The sequence below is a fragment of the Erinaceus europaeus genome, chromosome 17 (genome assembly GCF_950295315.1).
Source record: "Erinaceus europaeus chromosome 17, mEriEur2.1, whole genome shotgun sequence".
NCBI classification, from domain to species: domain Eukaryota; kingdom Metazoa; phylum Chordata; class Mammalia; order Eulipotyphla; family Erinaceidae; genus Erinaceus; species Erinaceus europaeus.
In genome coordinates, this window is record NC_080178.1 from 44,927,815 (window position 1) to 44,951,032 (window position 23,218).

General features: G+C 47.3%; 1 protein-coding gene and 1 pseudogene across 1 annotated transcript in view; one reads left to right on the forward strand and one right to left on the reverse strand.

The window, feature by feature from the left end:
- The window catches only part of LOC132533722 (polycomb protein EED-like), a 385,841-nt gene that overhangs the window by 96,582 nt on the left and 266,041 nt on the right, over positions 1-23,218 (forward strand).
- Positions 3,932-16,153, reverse strand: LOC132533723 (NADP-dependent malic enzyme, mitochondrial-like; annotated as a pseudogene).

The window sequence follows — 23,218 nt, forward strand, 5'->3', positions numbered from 1 at the left end:
AAGGGACCTTTGTTTTCCTTTTGTGGACGGTGGGGAACAGAGTGTGGGGCATTTCTCTTTGGAAATAACAAGTTTCAAGCAGTGAGTTATTTTCCAACCCAGGCTTATGGAGTGTTAAGAGCAGAGCTGAAGAATCATGGGTAAATGGGCAGTCAGTTAGGAATGGAGTCATGGGTAATGGGTGCTATACTAAGTGAGACACCCAGCAGGAAACAGGAAACAAGACCATCCTCCCAGAGGGTGCCTGTCCCCTCTCCTCAGCCCTGTCTCTCTCTACTCACCACCCAGGAGCAGAGCCTAGGGCCATGGAGGTTGACAGCTAGCCTGGGAAAGTCTGATGATCTTTTGTCTTATTTTCATCTGCCAATGGGGAAAGTTAACATGTGCCTGACTGAGAATGTGAAAAACCTGCAGAATCAGATGGAGCCTATCCCTTCAGATATTAGCAAAGCCTCAATATGCCAAACTTTTTTTTCTGGACCTTTGGTCAGGCTTATAGTGGAGCTGGGAATTAAACTGAAACTTAAAAGGAAGTGAAAGTCACTTGCAGACCACTATGTTATCTCCCTAGCCCCAAGTATTCTAAATGACCAATTAGCGACTTGTTATCCTAGGTGACCCATGGATAACTCCTCCTCCTCCTTCCTCTCCTCCTACTCTTCTTCCTCTCTCTACTCCTCCTTCACTCTGGCTAATGATGATACAGAGGATTGAACCTGGGACCTCAGAGCCTCAGACATGCAAGTCTTTTGCACAACTGCCATGCTAGCTTTCCCACTGGGATACAATCTGTTCTAGAGAAGATGCTTTGATTTTAGTGGAAGGTGTTTCCTCCCCCTCTCCCATGTAGGGCCGTCATTTGTGGCAGTGAGTGAGAGGAGAAGGGCAGGCTGGGGGCAAGGGGAACAGGTAGTTGGGGGGGGGGGTCACTGTCCTTGTCTCCTTTTCACAGCTTTGAGGAAGGCCTCTCACTATTACTTGTGCTTCCTCCCCTGCAGGGCCCCAGACAAACTATTTATTTTGGATCAGTGTAATGACTACAAACACTGCAGACAGTGTCAGCGAGACCCGTCCAACAAGGGCAAGACCCACTTCTGGCCTTATAACAAACACTTGCCAGGGTATCGCATGCTCCTGTGATGCCAGAGTCCGATCCTCGCCTCTCAGTTGTCTTGGGACTCCAGCAGGATGCCATCTGGGAGCTTGCGGAGGAGATTGTGTCTGTCCTCCCACCTTTTGTGAATCCATGTGTGCCTGATCACCCCCAGCCTCCCCCTAGTCCACCTGCACCCCAGAGCATAATGTGACAGCTGTGGGGAGGAGTTATGTAGCCTCAACCTAGGGTGTAGTGCTGTCCTCCACCCACACCACCAACATCAATCTAGCCTCAACCTCACAGCACCTGCTGCCAAGGTGGCAGGGGTGAAGGCACCCAGCCTCACCTGAGCTGTGGTGCGCTGCCCTCACACCCGCCCGCCCCCACATCCCTTTCCCTCACAGCCCTGATTTCAGGACAGCTGGTGAGAGTGCTCCCAGCCTAACTCTGGACTATGCATCTGACCTCAACCTCCAGCCTGCACCAGACCACTCTCATCCCTCCCACTAAACTTCCCTATCTCCCAGTCTAAACCCCTTGCCCAACCCTCCCCATTCCTCTATTCCAGCCCATCCCCATCCCACCCCTCCCCCCCTCAAATCCCACACCTCCCACTCTACTCCTCCCTGAACCTACCCCCTCCCCATTACCCCTCCCTCTCCACTCCAAACCTCTCCCATTCCATTCCCTCTCCCCCACTTTACCCCTCCCCCAACCCACCCCTCCCCACTTCACCCCCCATTCCCCTCACTCTCCCCCAGTCTACCACTCCCCAAACCCACTCCCTTCCCAACCACCTCTCTCCTCCCACTCCAACCTTCTCCATTCCACATCACTCCACCAACCTCCTTCCCCCCACTCCACCAGTTCCCTTCAGTCCAAGCCAACCCTTCTTGTCCACCAGTGCAGCCTCCTGTCCTCTAGGCTCACCCTTGACCCCATATCACTCAATTCCAGGGCAGCTGGGGAGGGGGACCCCAGCTTTACCCCCTAGCTGTGCAGTGCTGTCTTTATTCTCATGCCCTTGGCACCCAGTCCATGCTCCCCAGAGCATCTGCCAAAGAAGCTGGGGAAGAGGCACCCAGCCTCACCTAGCCTGGGGTGTATTCCTGCTTGTGCATGTACCCTCCTTGTGTGTCACCCCCGTCCTTTTCTAAAAAAGCACAACCTCCTCTTGGAATTCATGTTAAAATAATAAAGCATTTCTATGTGCCTGCTTGCTCTTAATCTTTTTTTTTTTTTTTCTCATCAAGACTTAACCACTATGGGCTGACTTTTTGAGAGACAGAAGCAGCACTGAATTTCCCTCAATTCTGTGGATGCCAGGTTTGAACCAGGGTCATGCACATGACAAAGCAGCACACTGTTTTAGTGAGCTATTTTTCCAGTCCATAGTTCTTTGTCTAATGTGGTGCCTTGTTCGAGGTGGAATCCAGGGGCCTCATGCCTGCTCATTGTGACTGAGCTACCTTCCTCGGACAACCTGTAAGTCTGTATGTTTTAGAGAGAAGACAAGATCAAACTACTGTCCCACCATCCATGGAGCCCAATCCAAGGCTTCAGCCCTCCAGGGAATTCTTTCAGACAGAGGGAGAGCAGGAAAGACCCCAGTAGGGCAGCTTCCTCCACTGTGGTGGGGGTTGGGCTCTAGCAGGGTTGAGTGTAGGGCCAAGCAGGGTCTGTTCAGGGAAGCTTTTCTGCCAGCCTTCCACTGGCCTTTATCCAGGGTGCTCCCATGTAATGGTAGGTCTCCAACTCAGGGCCTCCTGCATCAAGGCTTTATCACAGCTCCCTCCTGGGTCCCTGCATGTAACAACTTTCTGTAGCTAATGGTAAGGAACCCAAGGCCCTGTGCTTGTGTAATTCCATTGCTCAGAGGCCTCCTGGCTTTAAATGTTCCACTGTGTCCAGAGGGGGAGAGAGACTAAAGTTACCCTAGCACCGGTCCCCTGACCATGAAGCTCCCCACCCCTTTTACCATTCATGGTACTCTCATGTGGTACAGGGGCTCGAACCCAGGGCCTTAGTATGAAGAGCTATTTTCTGCCTCTCTCCTCCAGAAAAGTTGCTTGTGAATCTGATCATGCCTCCCTAAGCCTGGACTTTTCTGAAGGAATGAATGTTCTGGAACAACCCCCAATCCCCATGAATCTTTAGCCCGAATCCAGGAGTCATGGGACAGAGCTATGCTTTGGGGACACTACACTGAGTGTCAGCACACTGGGAGATATGGAGAGACTAAGACCTGCACGAAAGGGGCCTGTTGTGGCTGAAAGATGGCAGTGTGGCTCTAGGCAGAGCAGGCAGCAGGGGTTTCCTGAGTGTCTGCTTCCTGTGTCATGCAGTATCATCACTGGCACACTCGATGTCAAGGATTGAAGTCAGGATCTCATGCTTGTGACTCGTGTATTTTAGTTACTGCTCCACCACTCTGCTCTCTCACTTCTCAGCTGCATGTCCTGAACCACTCTCCTCCCGTCCAAGTGACTCCCCACATGGCACACTTCTGTCCCCACCAGCAGCTATGGGCACTGTCAGGGCTGAGCTCCAGGTGGGGCTTTTAGATTTCTCACAAGCTTAGGTTCAGAGCTGGCAACAGAAAGTCTGGAGAAATCCTTAAGCCAGATGTTGAGGGAGGTTCTAAAAAGATGGGCACTTAGGGCCTGTGGGACAAGATGTCCCTGGGCTTCTGCTCTTGAGCAGAGAGTTTAGGGATAGACAGTGACAAGGACAGCCATCAGAGGTCATCTGTATTGTGGGTGTCCCTCCCTTGTCCCTGCCCCCAGCCCTGCAGAAATGGCATCAGACCATCTGCACACTCATGGCTTCCCTAGGCTAGGTGTAGCTGTCCAGTGAGAAGGAGTCGTAGTCAGGAGTGTAGACCAGGGAGAAAACAAACACCTCCTTGTCCAAGGGTTCCGGGCAGTAAGTGGCCAGGTTGTGCTTGTAGGCATATGTGAGGACCTGTGAGATGGTCGGGGTGGGGGATGAACGGCCGTTAGTGTGCCCCTAAGGAGGGCACCAGCTAGGGGAGCAGGGACAGTTAGGAGGACTATATACTATGAAGCTCCTCAATTCTAGGAAATGAAAAAACACAAATAATAATTGGGGCCAGGTAATCACACATCTGATTGAGCACATTTGATACAATGCCCAGTGACAAGGGCTCAGGCTCCCAGTCCCCATCTGCAGGAGGGACGCTGCACAAGTGATTGAGCAGTACTGCAGGCATCTCTCTGTCTCTATCTCCCTCTTCCCTTTCAATTTCTGATTCTATCCAACAAATATTGCAAATATTAAAAATGATTGGGGAAATAAATACTTCAGGTATATTCATAGAAGCACTATTTGTATCAACCCAAGTTTCGAAGCAACCAGATGCCCAATGACAGATGAGTCGCTAAGAAAGTGGAGCACTGGTGGAACACTGATCAGCTGTGAATAATGACAAGGTCATCTCCTTTTCCTCATTGTGGATGGAACTTGAAAGAATCATGTGAAATAAGATCAGCCCCAAAGAGAAGGATGAATACTGGATGATCTCACTCACAGGCAGATCTTAACAGTCAAGGACAGCAAGGGAAAACAAGTAAAATTGAACTGAGTTTCATGTATTGCACAAAAACAGCAAAGGACTCTGGGGAAGGTTGTGGGAAAAGGGCCGTGGGGGAGCTTGAAGGGAGGATTTCTGTTGCATGATGGAACAGAAGGACCTAAGTTAAGATTGAGAGTGTTCTGCAGGTGAGAGATTGCACCCATGTGTCAACAACTGTCCTGTAAACCACTATCCAGCCAACATAACAGTAAAAAATTGGTTTAATCAACAAAAAAGATGTAAGGTATATATGTATATGTATATTAATATAAATAACAATATAATAATGTCCTCAGCATTCCTGGAATCATCAAAGATAACTTCACTGCTCCACATTTGTTTTTTCCACCAGGGGCATTTCTGGGGTTCAGTGCCTGCATGGATCCACTCTGCCCTGTGGTTATTATTTTTTAATGAGACAGAGATAGTGATAGATAGAAGTGAGAGACAGAATTAGAGGGAGAGACAGAATTGGAGCCACCTGCAGCACTGCTCCACTGCTTATGAAGATGCCCTTGCAGATGGGGATCGTGGCTTGAACCTAGGTAACCTGTGCTCTCTACGAGGTGAGCTACCACCTGGCCACTCTGATTTACGCTTATGGCCTGGGCTCTCAGGTTCCATTTCTGGTTCCATACAGTCTTCTGTGTATACACATGTACATTAACACATATGTGCATGCATAAGATGCACATGTACACACATGTGCAGCTATGTCTTTCCATACCTGTGTGTGCACAAACATATGTGGGAGCACTGGGTGAGAGCATGGCTGACAGGAAGCAAGGAGGGGACAGCCCAGGTAGCACAGTTCCAGCTTCCTCTGCACCATTCTCCCCTCCTCTCCGCAAGCCACAGAGAAGGCCACTTGCCTCCCTGCCAGTGTCACAGGGCAGATGTCCTCATCTTGATGGCGATTCTCAGAGACACATCTCTGATGGAGCTGAGGGGCGGGTACTGTCTCCCCTGTGACAGGTGCTGCTCTGACACCTCCTGGACATTTTGCTGGGGGGGTGGGGTGGGGTGCTCTTGGGGAGGGGAGTAGGGAATGGGAAGAGAGAAAGAAGTTGAGTTTGGCCATTTCCAGAACAAAGCCAAAGTCTGAGCCTTGGCTTGGTGGGGGGTGGGGGGAGGTTGGCACTGACTAAACTCTCAGAAACACTCAGCTTCACTCACTACAACAGGGGGACACCAGCAGTTGAGTACAGGTCCCCCAAGCCCGAGGGTATGCCTTGCATGTGCCAGAGCTCAGCAGTCTCTCTCTCCCTCTCTCTCTCTCCCCTCATCAAAATAAATATTTAGTCAAATATAGCTGTTCTTATGAATGCCCAGAGTTGTCCAGAAAGAATCCATGAAGCGCATCAGAGTCTTCTAAGAGTGGAAGCAGCCTAAATGTAATGATAAGCTGAGTAAGTACCAGGATATATATTCCATGGAATACTACTCTGCGTCCAAAAAAACTTGACATTGTGATCTTTGGGGCAACATGGATGGAACTGGAAGTGATTATGCAGGCTCTAGGTCCCAGAGCCTGCCTATTTCAGCCTGCCCACCTACCTGCCCTCCAGCTGCCCACCTGCCTGACCATTCACCTGTCCACTTGGATACCCACCCACTTGCCTGCCAGCCCCACAGCTCTTGGGTCATGTCCATGCCTCCTCCAGGCTCCCAGGCCCCAGATCATCTTCCCCTGGAGGGCTCATCTGCCCGCCTGGTAAGGGCCTTCTGACCTGGATGTTGCAGTAGCACTGCTCAGCTGTGCACTCGGCCCTGCTGGTGGGGTTGCTCAGTGCGAAAATTATGGAGCGCTCATGGAAGGAGGCCATGTCCCTGAGGGAAAGCATCTGATAGATATCTTTTATCTTACTTATTTCACTAAGCATAATCAGGTGATTGACACAAACTCTCTCTTCTCAGTCCAATCCTACAATACTACAATATTTTATTTTATTTTATTCTATTTTTTGCCATCAGGGTTCTTGTTGGGACTCTGTGTCTGCATACCTCCACCAGTGGCCCCTTTCCCCTATTTCCTCCAAAGAGAAACACAGAGATAAGGGGGACATTGCAGAATAACTCCAACTTTGGGAATCTCCCCTCCTGCTGCTGCTCCCTTTGGTGACATGGGACTTGAACTCAGGCCTTTAAGTCTGGTCACGTGTGCACTCTGCCAGGAGGGCCCCTGCTGTCCCCATAGTCCCAAGACTTTTACCCAGTAGCTGCTCAACAAAAAACGTGGCCTGAGCAAAGAGCTTTGCCAGCATGGAGTCTCAATACCTCCGAGCCTGGCCGACCCTCCTACCTATGATGGTTGTGGGCTTCACTTGCTGCACCACCTCCTCCAAGGAGCCCATCTCAGCATGGTCCTGGGCAAAAGTCTCTTTTTCAGGGCTCAGATGGCTCCTCCCCTGCAAAGACAGAAAGAAAGGGTGTAGCTGTGAGGAACCTGGGGAGAGTTGCTGCATTTGAGCCACAGAGAGCACTCTGTACTTCTTTCTGAGAGAGAGAAAGAGAGAGAGAGAGAGAGAGAGAGAGAGAGGGACACACACTCACACACACACACACACACACACACACACACACACACACACACACACACACAAGGGTAGCCATCACAGCATCAGAGCTTCTCCCAGTAATGACACCCTCCCATGTGGTGCTAGGGTTTGAATGTGATTCAAGTGCATGGCAAGGCATACACCCTGCCCACTGAAATATATGGCTCTCAGATGCAGGTGTCCATGGTACTTATACTTTAGTATTATTATTATTGCCAGTAGTGTTATTGCCCAGGCTCAGTGCTTACATAACTCCACTACTCTTGGTGGTCACTATTTCCTTGTTCCTTTCTTACCTTCCTCCTCCCTCCTCCTTTTCTTTTCTTTTTTCTCCCTTTCTTTCATGGAGACAGAGAGTGACAGAAAGGGAGTAAGGTGAGACATCTTCAGCCTGTTCTATAATTTGGGAAACTTTTCCTTTGAAGGTCAGTACCAGGCACTTGAAACCTTGAACTCAGGTTCTCACAAATGGGAACCTTTGTGCTCTACCAGGTGTGCCACCTCCTAGCCCCAGTTTTTACATTTTCATCTCTGACCTTTGAACAGTCTCGTGGGTCCCTCTCCCCAGTTTTCTAAGCTAGTGGAATCTGGGACTTGAGTTCAGGCTCTAAGTGACATCTGAGTGGGGTCACTCTGTGCTGCAGGGTAATTATCTTTCTCTCTCCTTTTCCCCTTCCTATTTCTCTCTATCTCTTCCTCTCTACATAAAAAAGGCAGCCAGGACTAATGAAGCAGTGTAGGCACCGAGCCCCAGTGGTAACCCTGGTGGCAAAATCAATCAAGCCATCAATCCAAATAAAGAGCAGGCCCTGCCCTCATCCTCCTCCTCTCTCTCCTGCCTGCCAGACTTGCCTCCTCACAGGTGAGCACCCCATCTCCAGCTACTGTAAGATACCCCATGTCTTGCCCCCAGGCCAACCCACCTTGACAATGAGTCCCCTGGAGTCCACCATCCAGATCTTCTTGGTGGCCTCAGCCGCAGGGATGCCTTCCTGCTCCAGGGCCATGACCAGGAGGTGAGTGATGCCCAGGGCAGCCTGGGGGTGCCATACAGGACAGGCTCAGACCCAGGGAGGCAGCAGCCAGCCCTCCTCCCTCCACACCTGGGAGACGCAAGGATCCTCAAATGAGAGAGGGTGCTAAAAGCCCATAGGTCTGGATGTTCCTCCAATGCAGTGCCCGTGCACATGGCAAAGGAGCGCAGTGTCCAGATGAGGCATTGTGCCAGGCTGCCTCTAGGCTTCTCCATTTCCTGGCAGCACCTACAACCCCGACTCCTCCCCGCTTCCTTGGAAGACGAACACATGGCTAGAGAGCCGGCTTCTGGTGACCCACAGAGCCGCAAGTATCCCAGCCACTGCCATGGAGGCTGTGCCTGTGACAGAGCAGAGTGAGCTCAGCTACTTGGTGGGGGTGGGGGTGCCCCGTGTGTCCAGCTGGCTCCTAGAGAGACTGAGGAAGACCTAATTAACAGTCTGTTATGTAAAGACAGAAGCTGCTGTGTAGCCCTCCCACTCAGAAGCAAACATAGTAATGGACCAGATCAAATAATGATAATCTTGTGGATATTAAAACCAGTGAATGGGAACCAGAAGAGAAGAGGGGCTCTTTAGGGAGAGGTAGGAAACCAGGGTCAGGGGATGCTGATTTTCTTTCTCCCAATAAACCCCGCCCCCCAAACACACACACCAGCCCTTTATATTGATTTGCTGTGTGGGGACTCAAGCACAGTCTTTGGCCTACATTTTTATCCCAGTGGATCACCAGGGCCTTACACTACTGCAGACAGGGGAGAAAAGATTCGAACATGAATTTACAGCTTGGTTTGCAGAGCATTTAGATTGTCTGGGGACCTAGTAGGAGTAGGTCTCTTGGGCTGATGAAATCATACTCAACTCAAAGAAACTTCCAAAGCCAAGTCAGGGAGTCACAAATCTGAACTCACAGATCTTATGACACAAAAGATAGATATCTTTCCCCGAATGACAATAGGCCCTCGAAATCCAGCAAAGAAGTCTCTGGTCCCCTTTTTTGGATAGGTATTTCCCCAGAGCCCTCTTTAATGTTGATCTCTTGGAGTCTAAAGATGTGTTTCTGCCAACTTGATGATTTTTTGAGCGCCTGTAAATCTTCCCTAGAAGAATTCCAGGGTTTCCTCAGCCTGGGAACCTATTTCAGCACAGCCTTCTGCCTCTTGGAGGAGGGATTGTGCTCTGACCAGCAGATGGCTCAAAGACCATCATCAGAACAGCCCCAAGGCAGGGCCTTGGTGCTGGGAGTGGAATGTTCTCTCTGGTGGCTGGAATCTGAATAACCCTGACAGTATCCACTGCCAAGGTGCTCTCTGCTCTACTGACAGGCAATTTGCTCCCCCAGGTCACCAAATATAATTTTCCTAGACTTCTGAGCAGCACCTTGACCTTTGACCATTGGTACTCTCTATATCCAGCAGTGTATGTGGCTTCCTGAGCCCCCCAACCCCTTGGCTGCCTAGCTGGCTTTGGGTGTTCTCCCTGGGGTGCCTTTGGAGGAAAAAGTTACTCCCCCCACAACACACAGTTCAGCCCAGAACCTCAAAGGCTGAACAACAAGTCTTGAGCTCTACAACAGAAGGTTTGTTTTTTTCTCCAACATTGACTTTCATGGGGGTTGGGGGTGGCTCTTGGGTGACATATTAAGGACTTAGAAAGGGGGGATCAGAAGTCGGCTCACCCTGTAGAGTGTACACATTACCATATATAAGGTCCTGGGTTCAAGTCCCCCAGCCACCCTAAGGGAGCTTCTGCAGAGGGGTGGGGGCTTCTCAAGTGGTGGAACAGTACTGTGGTATCTCTCCTTCCCTTGAAGTCTTTCATTCTCCATCTCAAGGAAAAAAATGGTCATTGGGAGTAGTGGAGTCAGGCAGACACTGAACCCCAGTGATAACCCTGGTGACAAAGAGAGAGAGAGAGAGAGAGAGAGACCATAGCACCTCCAGTGTGTGGGGGCTGGGCTCAAACCTGAGTTGTGCACAGGAGAAAGGAGTGCACTATCTGAATGAGCTGTTGTGCCTGTCTCCTTCAAAGCCTCCCACCTTAACCATGTTTCTTTCAAATATGTATATGTATTTCATATATATGTAGTTTATCTTTCTTGCTAACATTTATTTATTTATTTACATTATTTATTTTATCTGATAGAGCAGAGAGAAACTGAGAGGGGGGAGGTAGAGAGAACCTCCAGCACTGCTTCACCACCTACGAAGCTTTCCCCTTGCAGGTAGCGACAGATTGAGGACTTGAACTTGGGTCCTTGCGCATGATAATAAAGCCCTTAACCAGGTGCACCACCACCCAGGCCCCAATACTTCATATATCTGTATGTGTGTATTTCAAATATGTATATTCAAGAGGGATTTCATTATTTATCCATTTATTTTTTAAACAAAGCACTGCTCAGTTCAAACTTATGGTTCTGCTGGGATTGTACCTGTACTTCAGAGGCTCAGGAGTGAAAACCCTTTTGCAAAACCACTGCAATGTCCTTTCAGGATGCTAATCCCCAGATTCTTGGTCACCTGACAAACCCTTCAGATCAACTAGGGAATGAGGGCTGAATAGGGAGCCAATGTGGCCTCCAGTTGAACCATTTATTGTAGAAGGTGGGCTTGTTGGAAGCTAGCCATAGTGACTGGCCAGCTGTCCCTGTGGGCCCATTGTCAGCCCCGTGTCACAGTGAGGCTGAGTTGGGTCACTTAATGGAAGCCACAAGTGGCCACTGGGAGGCATAAAGGTGATGGGACCTGATGTGCCCTCCCCCATCTACCCCTATAGATACAGGGACCAGGGAGAAACCAGGGAAGACCAGGTGGGCTTCCCTCTCCCCAGCCTAGTGCAGAGTTACTGGACTCCAGCAAGGACTCTCCTATCACCACCCCCTTTTTGGTGTCTTCTGGGACATTCCTGGTCCCAGACAGACCAGCAGTAGTCCCCAGAGTCAGAGCTACGTATTTCCTCCCAAATTCTGCAGTGAGTCTACCCAAGGATGAAGGACACAGGCCCCCACCCCTACTTCCCAACCTCAACCCCCGGACTGCTTTACTTGGCCTGTTCTGACTCAGCATGCTGGCAGCTCTGCCGGGACCAGAGAGAAAGGCAGGAACATCTGGTGCAGCATGCCCAGACACTGGACTGGCAGTGAGCATGGATGCTCCCCAGAGAGTCCTGTCCCTGTGGAGTGTCCTCTATCTGCAGTCACAGGCCCTAGGGACATCTTTCTAGTCCCCACTGTTGAGGACCCCTCTCTGGATCCTCCTTGGCACTTCCAATCCAGGTCGTGCTTATCAGTGTCTACTAGAAGCCCCTCCCAACCCCTGGGGTCTTCAAGGCCACCAGAAAGGGGACACACTACTCATAGTTCGTCATTCCCTGTAAATGCAGACATGACAGACATATGGTTGAGAGAGAGAGAGAGGAGGGACATCTGCCATACTGCTTCAGTACTCATGAAGCTTCCTGCTGCAGGTGAGGACTGGGGGCTTGAACTTGGGTCCTTGAGCATGATAACCTGTATGATCTACTAGCCATGCCACCATAGGACCCCTATATATTAAGTGCTTTAAACATTTACTGTATCTGCCCCAGGTCTTTGTTAGCTTCTTCTGTGGAGAGAGGCTGAAACTGTAGCTCACTACCAGCTTGTACTAGCTGGTTGCATTATTTAGAATGCCCTTTACATGTTTCATTCCTTTTTTTGGTCACCAGTGTTCTTCATAGGGCTCAATGCCTAAATATATATATATATATATATATATATATATATATATATATATATATATATATGGTATGATAGACGTCAAGAGACAGAGATAGATTAAGAGTGAGAGAGATAGAAAGAGGAGAGACACCATGGCACTGCTCCATTGCATGAAGCTTCCCTCTTGTAGGTGCTCCCATATGGTGTCCAGAGGCTCGACCCTGCGTCCTTGTACAGTCACAGATATATGCAGTCATGTAATACTCATCTCCCTGGATGCAGCTATGGTCTCCAAGGAGCAGTGGTTTAGCAAAGCCCCAGCACTCTCTCCCAGGTCACAGGGAAGCCTGAGTCATGAGGCAGTGGAGCCACAGTGGCACGCTGGCAGCAGGTGGTCCTGTGTGAGGGAGCCAGTCCCAGATACTCAGTCCCAAGGCAGAACCTACCTTGGATGTCATCACTGAACATGCAGTACTTTTCTCAGTCTTGTTTAGCAGACGGAAAGCATTGGCACTGGCCAAGTCCTCAAACTGGATGAGGCAGTGGATTCCGTATCTGAGTGGAGAAGTCAGTGAGAGTATATGCTACTATGCAAGAGGTCCTGGGTTTGAACCTCAGCCACAACATGTGGGCAAATGTGGATGGGGAGGGACTTCACAAGTAGTGGACCAGCACTGTGGTTTCTCTTCTCTCTGTGTCTCTCCTCTCTATCTCTCTGTCACTCACCCTTTATCTAGAGGAAAGAAAATAAAAAGCTTCTGTGAGCTGTGGAGCTGTGCAGGCACTGAACCCCAGCAATGAGTTGAAAGGGTGAGATACTGAAAGGGATAGAGAGCTAGTGAAGGGGAGACACCTCCACAGCACTGCTCCTCTGCACAGGAAGTGTCTCCCCTGCAGGTGCTCACACACAGTGGCCTGGGATTCAAACCAGGGTCCTCTGGCCACGTAACATGTGCACTCTACCAGACAAGCCCCCTAGTGCCTTGTTGCTCCCTATTTTTTGTTTGGGGTGGGGGCATGAAACAGAAAGAAACAGCACTGGTCCACCAGGCATAAAGTGCCCCTGGTGTTGTGATGCTCTCACGTGGTGCTGGGGCTTGAACCCAGCACTTGCAGCTACTCCCAGCTTCTTGAAGAGTCCCTGAAGAGCCACTGAGACACGCAGTTCATTCAGTTCCTCATCCTGTGTCAGGGTGCTCTGCCCCAAGAGAAGCCAGAGCACTGTGGGAGGTGCTGGCTTATTTAGGCCAGAGGACAACCTCTCTGGGCATTTCTGGATGACATCCCTCTGGCTCTTCTCCAAACATCTACCACATTCCTGCCCCTTTGAGCCTCAGTCTCATGTGTCCTCCTCAGCATACTCGTCCCTTCAGATACATTTTCAGCTCCTTTTTCTGGATCTTTCTTTTTGGCTCCAAGTGTGTGTGTGTGTGTGTGTGTGTGTGTGTGTGTGTAGCTGGTCGATGTGATTTGGGGCAAGACAGAGCAAGAAACTCACTGGCCTTAGCTGGGCTTCCCCTGGGCAGTTCTCCACAGAGTGAGGGCACCCTCATTCCAGGGAGGAGATGTCCCCTCATTAATCTCACAGCCAGTATCCACAGGACCTGCTCACTCACTCAACCTGGCCCCAGGTAGGGGTGAGGCATCCTGAATGCTAGAACCTTTTGTGGGAAGGACACATTTCCCCTCCACTCATAACATCCTGAAGCCTGCCTCCAGTCAGAACAGCTCGGGCCTGGAGGTTTCCCTCTTTGGACTTTAGATGCTGGGTTCCCTCCCCTATGTGCCTCAGGAACCACCCAAGCCCACACCCCACACACACTCACCACTGATGGCCCTTACTGTCTCTGAATTCAGAGGTGAGGTCAGCTCAGTTAATTGTTTCTTTGTTTAAATTTTGACACAGGGTTGGTCCTGGAGCTTGGTGCCTGCACAACAAAACCGCTGGTTCTGGCAGTCACTTGTTTTTCTTCCTTTTTGTAAGTTATAACTTTATTTTATTTATTTATTGCTGGATAGATACAGAAATTGAGAGAGGAGAGGGAGATAGAGAAGGAAAGAGACAGAGACACACATGCAGCTTTATTTCAGTTCTTGTGAAGTTTTACCGTGCAGGTGGGGACCAGGGGTTTGAACCAAGATCCTTGCACACTGCAGTGTGTGCTAAACCAGGTGCACCACTGCCTGCCTCTCTCCCCAACTGTTTTTCTTTTAGTTACTTGTTCAGAGGTAGAGACAGACAGACAGAAGAGAGACACTGGAGCATAGCTCCTAACTTTCCCCTCCCATCCACACCTGCAGGACCATCTTTTCCTTTCTCCTTTTATTTCTTCCTTCCTTCATTTCTCTCTCTCTCTCTCTCTCTCTCTCTCTCTCTCTCTCTGTCTTTCTTCCTTCCTTCCTTTCTCTCTTTCTCCCTCCCCTCCAACATTGCTTAGCTCTTGTTTATGGTGTGATTGGGGGTTGAACCTGTGACCTCAGAGCCTCAGGCAGGAAAGTATTTGTGTAGAATCCCTGTGCTATCCCCCCAGCCTTATGTTTCTAAGAATTTATCCTAAGAAGATAATCAGGATGGAACACAAACACTGATCCGTAGATACTCAGTGCTAGAACTGGGTTTCTATTTGCCAGGAGATGAGAAACCAGTTGTGGGAGGGAATTTCTTTATGGAACTCTGGATACACCCAGCATCTGATCAAATGACACCTTTCAGCAGGGAGGCAAAGGATACAGCTTAATGGTAATACTAAAAAAAACCCATGCTTGAGGCTCCAAGGTCACAGGTTCAATCCTTAGCACGAACAATAAGCCAGAGCTGATTGGTGCCCTGGCAAAACAAACAAACAGACAGACAGACACAAGCAAACAAACAAAGCAATGACACAGTAGGACAAAAGGTAACTTGGGAGGGAACTCAGAATACACATGACCTTGAGAACAGCTGAATTCTGGTGGCTGGGAAAAGGCATCTTAGGCCTTAAGGATGGCTTTGGTGGAAAAAAGACTGAAGAAAAGAGTCTAGAATGGGAACCACTATTCTACTTTCACCACTTCTCTTCATGTTCTCCATGACTTTAGCTTTTTGGAACCAGGACTAAGGCATGGGTAATTTCATTGCCCAGGACCACATTTTTCAGAAGAGAGAGAGAGAGAGAGAGAGAGAGAGAGAGAGAGAGAGAGAGAGAGAGAGAGAGAGAGAAAGGAAAAGGAGGAGGTGGTGAAGAATGAGTAAAGTCATCACAGCACCTGAATTTCCCCTGGTGCCAAGCATCCCTGTGTGGTGTGGGGGCTCACACCTGGGCCAGGCCCTTGTCCTACTTGGTCTGGCTTCTTTTCCTGGTTCCTTTTAATTTGATGTTTTATTAGTGACTTAATAGTGTGCTGCAAAATCATAGGATAATAGGGGTCTAATACCATACTACCCCTACCATCAGAGTTCTGTGTTTCCATCCCTCTCCAGCAGAAATTGCTATAGTTCTGAGGTCATAGGTGTCGGTTGAGTATATTTTCCTCTCTCTCTCTCTCTCTCTCTCTCTCTCTGTGTGTGTGTGTCTATATATAGGTGTGTATGTAGTTATATTTTTGCCCATTTTTATTCATTTTAATTATTTATTCACTTCCTTTCTAAGTCACACCTACACCTATTACTTCTTCCAAATGTCCTCCCTTTTTCCCCTTTTCTCCAAGATAAGCAAAAAAGTACCTGACTTCCTCTGGTTTTTGAGATTCTCTTCCCTCTCAGTGATGGTATAGAAATAAAGATACTTGGTGACAAACATTTCAGGTCCCAGTGGAATTCAGGTCATCTTCCCCTAACATTTTCCCCCTCTGGGAGTAAGAACCAAAATTCTTTTTGGGGCAACAAAGGAGTTCTGGCTTCTGTAACTACTTCTCTGCTGGACACATATGTTGCCTGGCCTGGCATCTCTCTCTCGCTCTGTCTCTCTCTCTCCTTCTCCGATGTGGCCTGTGCAGAGGAGGTGCCCTGAGGCAGAAGCATCCCTGCCCTTGTGACTCAGGTTGGGGCATTACCTGGTTGTTGGTGCTCACATCCAGCATCACAGGCAGGCACTGGTGTAAGTTGATGCCCCCACATGCTGTGTATAGTGCCAGCTTTCCCACAGGGATGCACATGCCATAGGTGCCCCAGGCCAAGGATGCGTTCCCCATCTGTCACCACGACACCTGCAAGACAGGGGGAATGCTTCTGCAGTGGTCCTCCTCTGGATGCCAGCCTACTTGAGCCAGCGTAGGACTCTGACCCCTTGACTCCCCTCTGAGGATTTGTGGTTTCTGCAGGCTCAGTGGAGGGAACCCATCTGTCATCATCCTTCAGAAAAACCAAGGTTACCATGCACCAGGATATGGGTTCAAACCCTCAGCCCCCACTATCCCTGGAAGCCTTTCTCTGGCCCACTCTAACTCTGTCAGGCCTATCAGGTGTGTGAGCCTGTCTTAGCTAAGACAGGATGACTCTTCCCTTGGTGCTGCGGTGGCTTTCTTTCTGGTCCAGGCTGAGAGGACCCAGTGCACCACAAAGTAACAGCACAGAAGAGAAGAACCCTACCTTAATGTCATCCTCAGGCAGAAGTTGAGCATGGTGGCAATGTGGCCCTTGTCATGAATGGTGATGAACAGCCCACTATGGGAGACACAGCCACAGTCACCAGAGGGCGCCAGAGGCCAGGCATGCTAATCACCAGGCTCTGTCCTCAGGCCTGTCTAGAGGTTATCATTTAGGAAGCCACATCTTGAGTGCAAATGGCCTCCCACTAGACTGTTTATTCTGTGGGGCCAGAAAACACCTGTCTTCTCACTGGCACCACAACCATAGCCTACCCTACCATCACCCTCCACAGGGCACTTGTGAGCTTGTTGGATCCAGGACACTCACATACATACAAGTGCACTGGTCTGCATCTTATGTTTTTGTTTTTATTTTTGTATTTAGTGAATAAAGCCTCTGGGAATATGATCAGAGTGACTTCAAAATGAGGATGACATGGGATAAAAAGTGCCGGGGCATGACCTAGCAGTCCATAAATGAGGATGGAGGTGGGTTACTTTTGCTAGAGAGTGATACTATAGCTAGATATATCCTGCTAACCCCTCAGAGGAACTAGATCCAGCTAACTGGCATGTGGAAACCCTAATCCTAGTGACCTTACTTAGAAATTGGGTTTTTGCTGACAATTTAAGGTAAGAGGCGCTGTCATCTAGTCTGTCAGTTGTCTCCCAAAAAGAGGAAAGAGAGAGACACACAGGGAGAAATGGGTGCCCCAACCAGCAGGGCGGTGAACAGGTGCTAGGAATCCAATGAGACCTGAAATGATGGAACATGAGACACGAAGAATGACAGCAAGACAAGTTTCTGATCAAGCTACATTTTATTGTGAATACAGGCATTATAAGGCTTTGGGGAAGGAAAGGGAATGCTGGAGGAGGGGGGAGGGTGCTGGGATAGCCTGAGGGTACTTCTTCCCGAGCTAGTGCTCTCTGGGTTGGAGAGAACTCAACTGGAGCCGATCTAGGCTGCTGCGTGGGAGAGGGATCAGGAACTCGTGCCGCACCAACTTTGCAGGAGATACACTCTGGAACTCTCGGAGCCGGAAAGCAATTTCCAAGTGTCTTTAATCAGAAGAGCAGCTGTTTTTATACTCTCCAAGTAGGGTGGAAACAGGATGTGATATAGAGAGGGTGGAGAGAAAAGTGACTGGTGAAAATCAGAGTGTGACAAGGAGGGGGCAGAGCCGGCAAGAATCCTATCACTGAACCACCAATGCCCTGGAGGGAGTGCTTTATGTAAATGTAAAAGTGATTTATGTAAATAGACCAAAGCTTTGAATGGGTTCAGTAAATCCCTATATAGGCATATGGTTAAGCAGAAGCCAGGGGGAGGTGGTATACTACCCAACAGGAGGGGGAGCAAACTACAAAGCGGAATTTTCATTGCAACAAATGGAAGGAACCAAACTGTGTGTTGACTCACTTGTGTTGACTCACTTGATTACTAATAAATGGTTTACCTGAGGGGAAATGGCCTGCCCAGGGGGGAATTAACACTTGTCTTGAGGGGTTCCGTTGTCTCAAAGCTTATCATCTATAAAGCAGAGAAATGGCTCCTGGCATATCCTCCCTTTTTATAATTTAAAATTGAGGCAGGCAATGGGGGTGAGGAGCAGAGACCCTAACAGCAGGTTTGGTGGGCGTAACCAGAGGAAGGAAGTATTGACCTGATTCCTCCCGCGGAGTGGGTGCAAAACCAACCTGCCCGCATCTTATAAGGCTCTCGGTGTCTTTTTGGGGAGGGGAGGCAGAGCCACAGTTTCTAGGGAAACAATTTTTGTTGCTGACACCAACCTCCATGCAAATCAGGTTTGCTTCACGGGGGACTCAGAGGCGGACGATAGGGTCCTCCCCCTGCAGTGCTTTGCCTTGTACCCCTTACTGGTGTCCTTGCCCTGCCATGGTTGGATGTCTCGATGCATAATTCTGAGTTTTATGCCATCTGAAAAGGGGGTCTGTCATCCTCAGGTTTAGCCAGGCCTCTGTCAGCCAAATCAAGTCTGTGATAATGTATTTGCAAAGGTTTTGATGCCAAGGAGTCAATCTGCCATTTTATAAAATCAGTAATCTTATTAAAATAAAGGACCTTAAGGTAATCATTAACAAAAGACTAATAAGGGTCTCATAAGGGGCTCTGTAGTGACTCAAGACTATTTGTGGTGGAGTCTATAACCTGTTGTAATTTGTCAGAAAATTCATGGGAGAAATATATAGAGTGTCCTAGCGTGCCACCAGCAAGTCTAAGGGAAGCAGTCAGTGGATGTGATGTCTAGGGGAAGAAACACAGCACGTCTGGTCTTCTGGTCAGCGCCAACTGATGAAATTTTTCTCTTCATAGAGGGTCAGCTGTGGAACAAGCAAAACTAGGAGGCAAGGACCAGGTAGAGAAGAATTGACATGAAAATATAGGATGGTGTTGTACCAAAACACAGAGGAGGTGCATACACATTAGAAGTCAAGGTGAGGTTCCTTGAACATCGAGGAACATTTTGAGAAAAGTGAGCAGTCAATAAACATGCAAAGATAAAGTCAGCAGTGGTAGGTCAGCAGAAAGAGAAGACTTGGATAGGCTGGTGAGGTTAGCTGGAGTATCTACTGCCATGGCATCCTTTGTGGTAAGGACTTGCCAACAGGGACTCTGTGGATTTTGCAAGAGCAATGTCATCCACCATAATAAAAGGAAAACAAACATGGACATCCAGTGTTGAAAAAGAGAAAAAGAATATGTCTCTGTGACTGGAAAAGTGGGTGGCTTTGTCAATGAGATACAATAAATGGACAATTCGAATTTTTGTAAATATTAAGAAGATTTAGTATGTTACTTCATTGACACTTTAGCCAACTGAATACTGGGGGGTGCATTTCCCTTTTTTATTAATTAAGCTTAAGGGTTTTAGTTTTTCTTTTTTTTAATTTTTTTAATATTTATTTAATTTATTCCCTTTTGTTGTCCTTGTTGTTTTATTGTTGTAGTTATTATTGTTGTTCTCATTGTTGGATAGGACAGAGAGAAATGGAGAGAGGAGGGGAAGACAGAGAGGAGGAGAGAAAGACAGACACCTGCAGACCTGCTTCACCACCTGTGAAGCGACTCCCCTGCAGGTGGGGAGCAGGGGTTCGAACCAGGATCCTTATGCCGGTCCTTGTGCTTTGCGCCACCTGCGCTTAACCCGCTGCGCTACAGCCCGACTCCCACGGTTTCAGTTTTTCTTGTTTGAGCTGTAGCCCAATAAATTTAGAAAAAATATCAACTGAGAAAAAAAAGTTTTTGTTTACTAAACATGGGCAGGTGAATTACATCAATCTGTCAGAGAGCATTGGCTTTTATCAATGGAGATTAATCTTAAAAGTCTGAATAACAGGATCTTAATTAAACAATGCAGGAGCCAGTAAAGTGCTCTCACTATGGCAGGTCAAGCGTTAAAATATTTAGAGGCTTGTAAAAAAAATGAGAAAAATTTTAGGATATGAGTGACTTCAGGAGTCATCACACACCCATAAATAAAAATAAAAAATGTTTAGTTTTAAATCTTACCATATGAGCAGTCAGTTCTTCATGTGCAGATGTACCTATAATTATTTACTTAGAGAGAGAACTTGTACCAAGTTAATTGATGATCTAATGGTTAGAATTGGCTTGAGTTTTTTTTCTATGATTTTAGAAGGCTTTTTATTAGAATATACCAATATGTTATAGAAAGTCAATACCTAAAGTGTTGACATGATAAAATGTTTACCTTTTTTTGGCATTATTTTAAACTGATTAGACAGTTTAAGCACACTATTATACCTTTAGTTTACTAAGATCTTTACTCATCACAAGGCTATCATGGGTAAGCATAGATATAAAACTCTTAATAGATTTTGTTCTTTAGAACTCTAATATGACAACTTAAAAGGCTAAAATAAAACCTCATAACTTAAATGTTCAAAATATTAATTTTGTTAAATCAGGATTTGCCAAAACAAATCTTCTATCAGACCAAAAACACCATTTATTACCTTAATTTATCAAGAATAAACCTCTGGCAGTGTCTTAAAACCAGATAATTTTTAAAAGCAGAAAGATATAAAGAGGAAAACCAGAGCAAAAGCCTGTGACATGTAAATAATTAACATAACCATTGTGTTATCTTTTACTAACCCAAGCCAGTATTAAAAACAATTTTAAGTAAAATGTTAAACTTTATTTGCTAGGACCTTTGTTTATCACAAAGCTATCACACCCTTAAGGCAGCTATGAACAAGGGTGGGTACACGACTTAATTGATCTTTCACTTTGACTTGGATAGGTAACTTAAAAAGCTAAGATAAAACTTATAACTAAAATGTTAAAATAAATTTTTACTGTTAACATTTCTTTTAGATGATTATTTTACACTAAATAATTTTGTTGAATCACATCTGTTGAATGAAAATTTTTTATCAGGCCAGGAATATGTTTAACCCTTTTTTTTCCTGGCAAGGCCACTGCTCTACACTGACTGGGTTATTAGAAAGTCAGTTCAAGCATGGAATTAAATTAACAAACAGTGGCAGTTGATATTGAGGTGCTGGTAATATCTACAATTTTCACAAGAGTGAGAGAGACTGTAGAGGCATTTTACCATGCCTAGAGATCTCAGAAAATATTTTAACTAATGAATTGATGTTGATATTAGCTATCAGAAGGACGAAACTGTCTTATATTTTACTCTGGTAAAGGTGTGCCAACTCTATGAGTCCGGATCTTTAAAACCACATTTAGCTTAACTAAATCTTATTTAAAACTTGAAACAACTTTAGTTACTTAGGGGTTAACATACATTAATGAAAACAAGGTTAGCACAGACTTAAAACATACATTTTTGGTGAAAAGAAAATTTTCCCTTTGAAAAACCGCTTTGTTTTTTGGATTTCTAACTCACAGACTATCTAACCAGGTGGGGCTTTTGTAACTAGGGAATGATTGACTGCAGTCTTTGCCAATCTGTGGAGCAGGGGCTCTGAGCCGTGATTGGCTGTGCAGGCGGAACAGGCGGGCTTAGTTTACCGCCGCCGAACAGAGAAAAATCCTTGAAATTTTTTTTCTAGGCTAAGATACATTTTACAGTTTTAAAGAAAGTGGTCTAATCAGTATTATTGGCCAAATCAAGGACCGGAGCACAAAACGGAGGGGCGGTGGTGTAGGGAGGCAGTTTGGACAAGGAAGAGCATAGGGGTTAGGGTTAGCCAGTTTGAGCCTGGCTCCGAGTAACAGGGAAAGCCAAAACCTGTCTTGATTTAGATGGTTTAGTTTTAGTTTTAGGGATTGGGTTTTTTGGTGAGGCTAAGAATGTAAGCTCTTCTGTAACTGCAGCTATTTCTTTCATTAATTGAAGCTGCTCTCTCCGGTCAGCAAGGACCTTGCGGAGGGTGGAAATTCCTGTAAGGGCTCCTGAGCGTGCCTGCCTGATATAAGGATTGTCAAGAAGAGGGTCAGGCTGGAGAGCAGGGGCACGGATATAGGGAGGGAAATTAAAGGGAGGAGGACACCAATCAGGATTGTAGTATCTGGCAGCCTCTTTTTCTAGCAAAGCCTCATTCTCTGAGGGAAGTGCTTCAGGAGAGGGGGGGTTTGTAAAACTGGATAGAGGCGGGGAAAGAATGCTGGGTTTCATTCTCATGTGAATTAGCAATAGGAGGGTCAATGGAGAGAACTTCAGTGAGTGCGGTGGAACCTGTAGGGAGGGGAACAGGGCTTTTACTTTCATCTGGTGCTGGGAGGCTTTTATTTTGACTGGGTACTGGGGGATCAAGATCAATAATCACAGAAGGGCATGGGGATGGGGACTTTGTCCTGGACAGCGGACTAGAAAGTTGCTGGAGGACCTTTTCACCCTCTTTAATAAGGTTTTTAATATCAGGGTGATTATTATAAATGTTTAAGATATCATTAAATTCCAGTAACAAACGGCAGAAACAGTTACACGTTCAGGAAAAAAGACTGATAGTGATCATTAATACAGTCACCAATTCTCCAATGTTTTTCATCTATAGTGCCTTCCTGGGGGAACCAGGGGCAAATATTTCCAATATAATCTAAAAACTTCTTTAATTCTTTCTTTTTAACCCTAGTTCCTCGTGTCTTGAGTGACTCCTTGAGTCCTATAATGAATAAATATTGTTTGCTAAATTCATGTCCCATGGTTTTGCTTACCTCAGCCGCTGTGACACTCTCCTCCAGATGCTACTCACGGTCCAGTATCTCTGTGGCTATCTATGCGAGTCTTTGCGTTACCCTCCTTCGGCCAAGGTGACTCATTGAATTCGGGTAGGCCTACCCTCTCCATCAGCGGAGTTTCTAGGTCTAGAAGGCTTCTTCGCCCCACGTTCTGGGTGCCAGAATGCCCCGACCAGCAGGGTGGTGAACAGGGGCTAGGAACCCAATGAGACCTGAAATCAAAGAACATGAGACACGAAGAATGACAGCAAGACAAGTTTCTGATCAAGCAGCAAAATTTTATTGTGAATACAGGCATTATAAGGCTTTGGGGAAGGAGAGGGAATGCTGGAGGAGGGGGGAGGGGGAGCAACCTTCAAAGCGGAATGTTCCTTGCAACAAATGGCAGGAACCAAACTGTGTGTTGACTCACTTGTGTTGACTCACTTGATTACTGATAAATGGTTTACCTAAGGAGAAATGGCCTG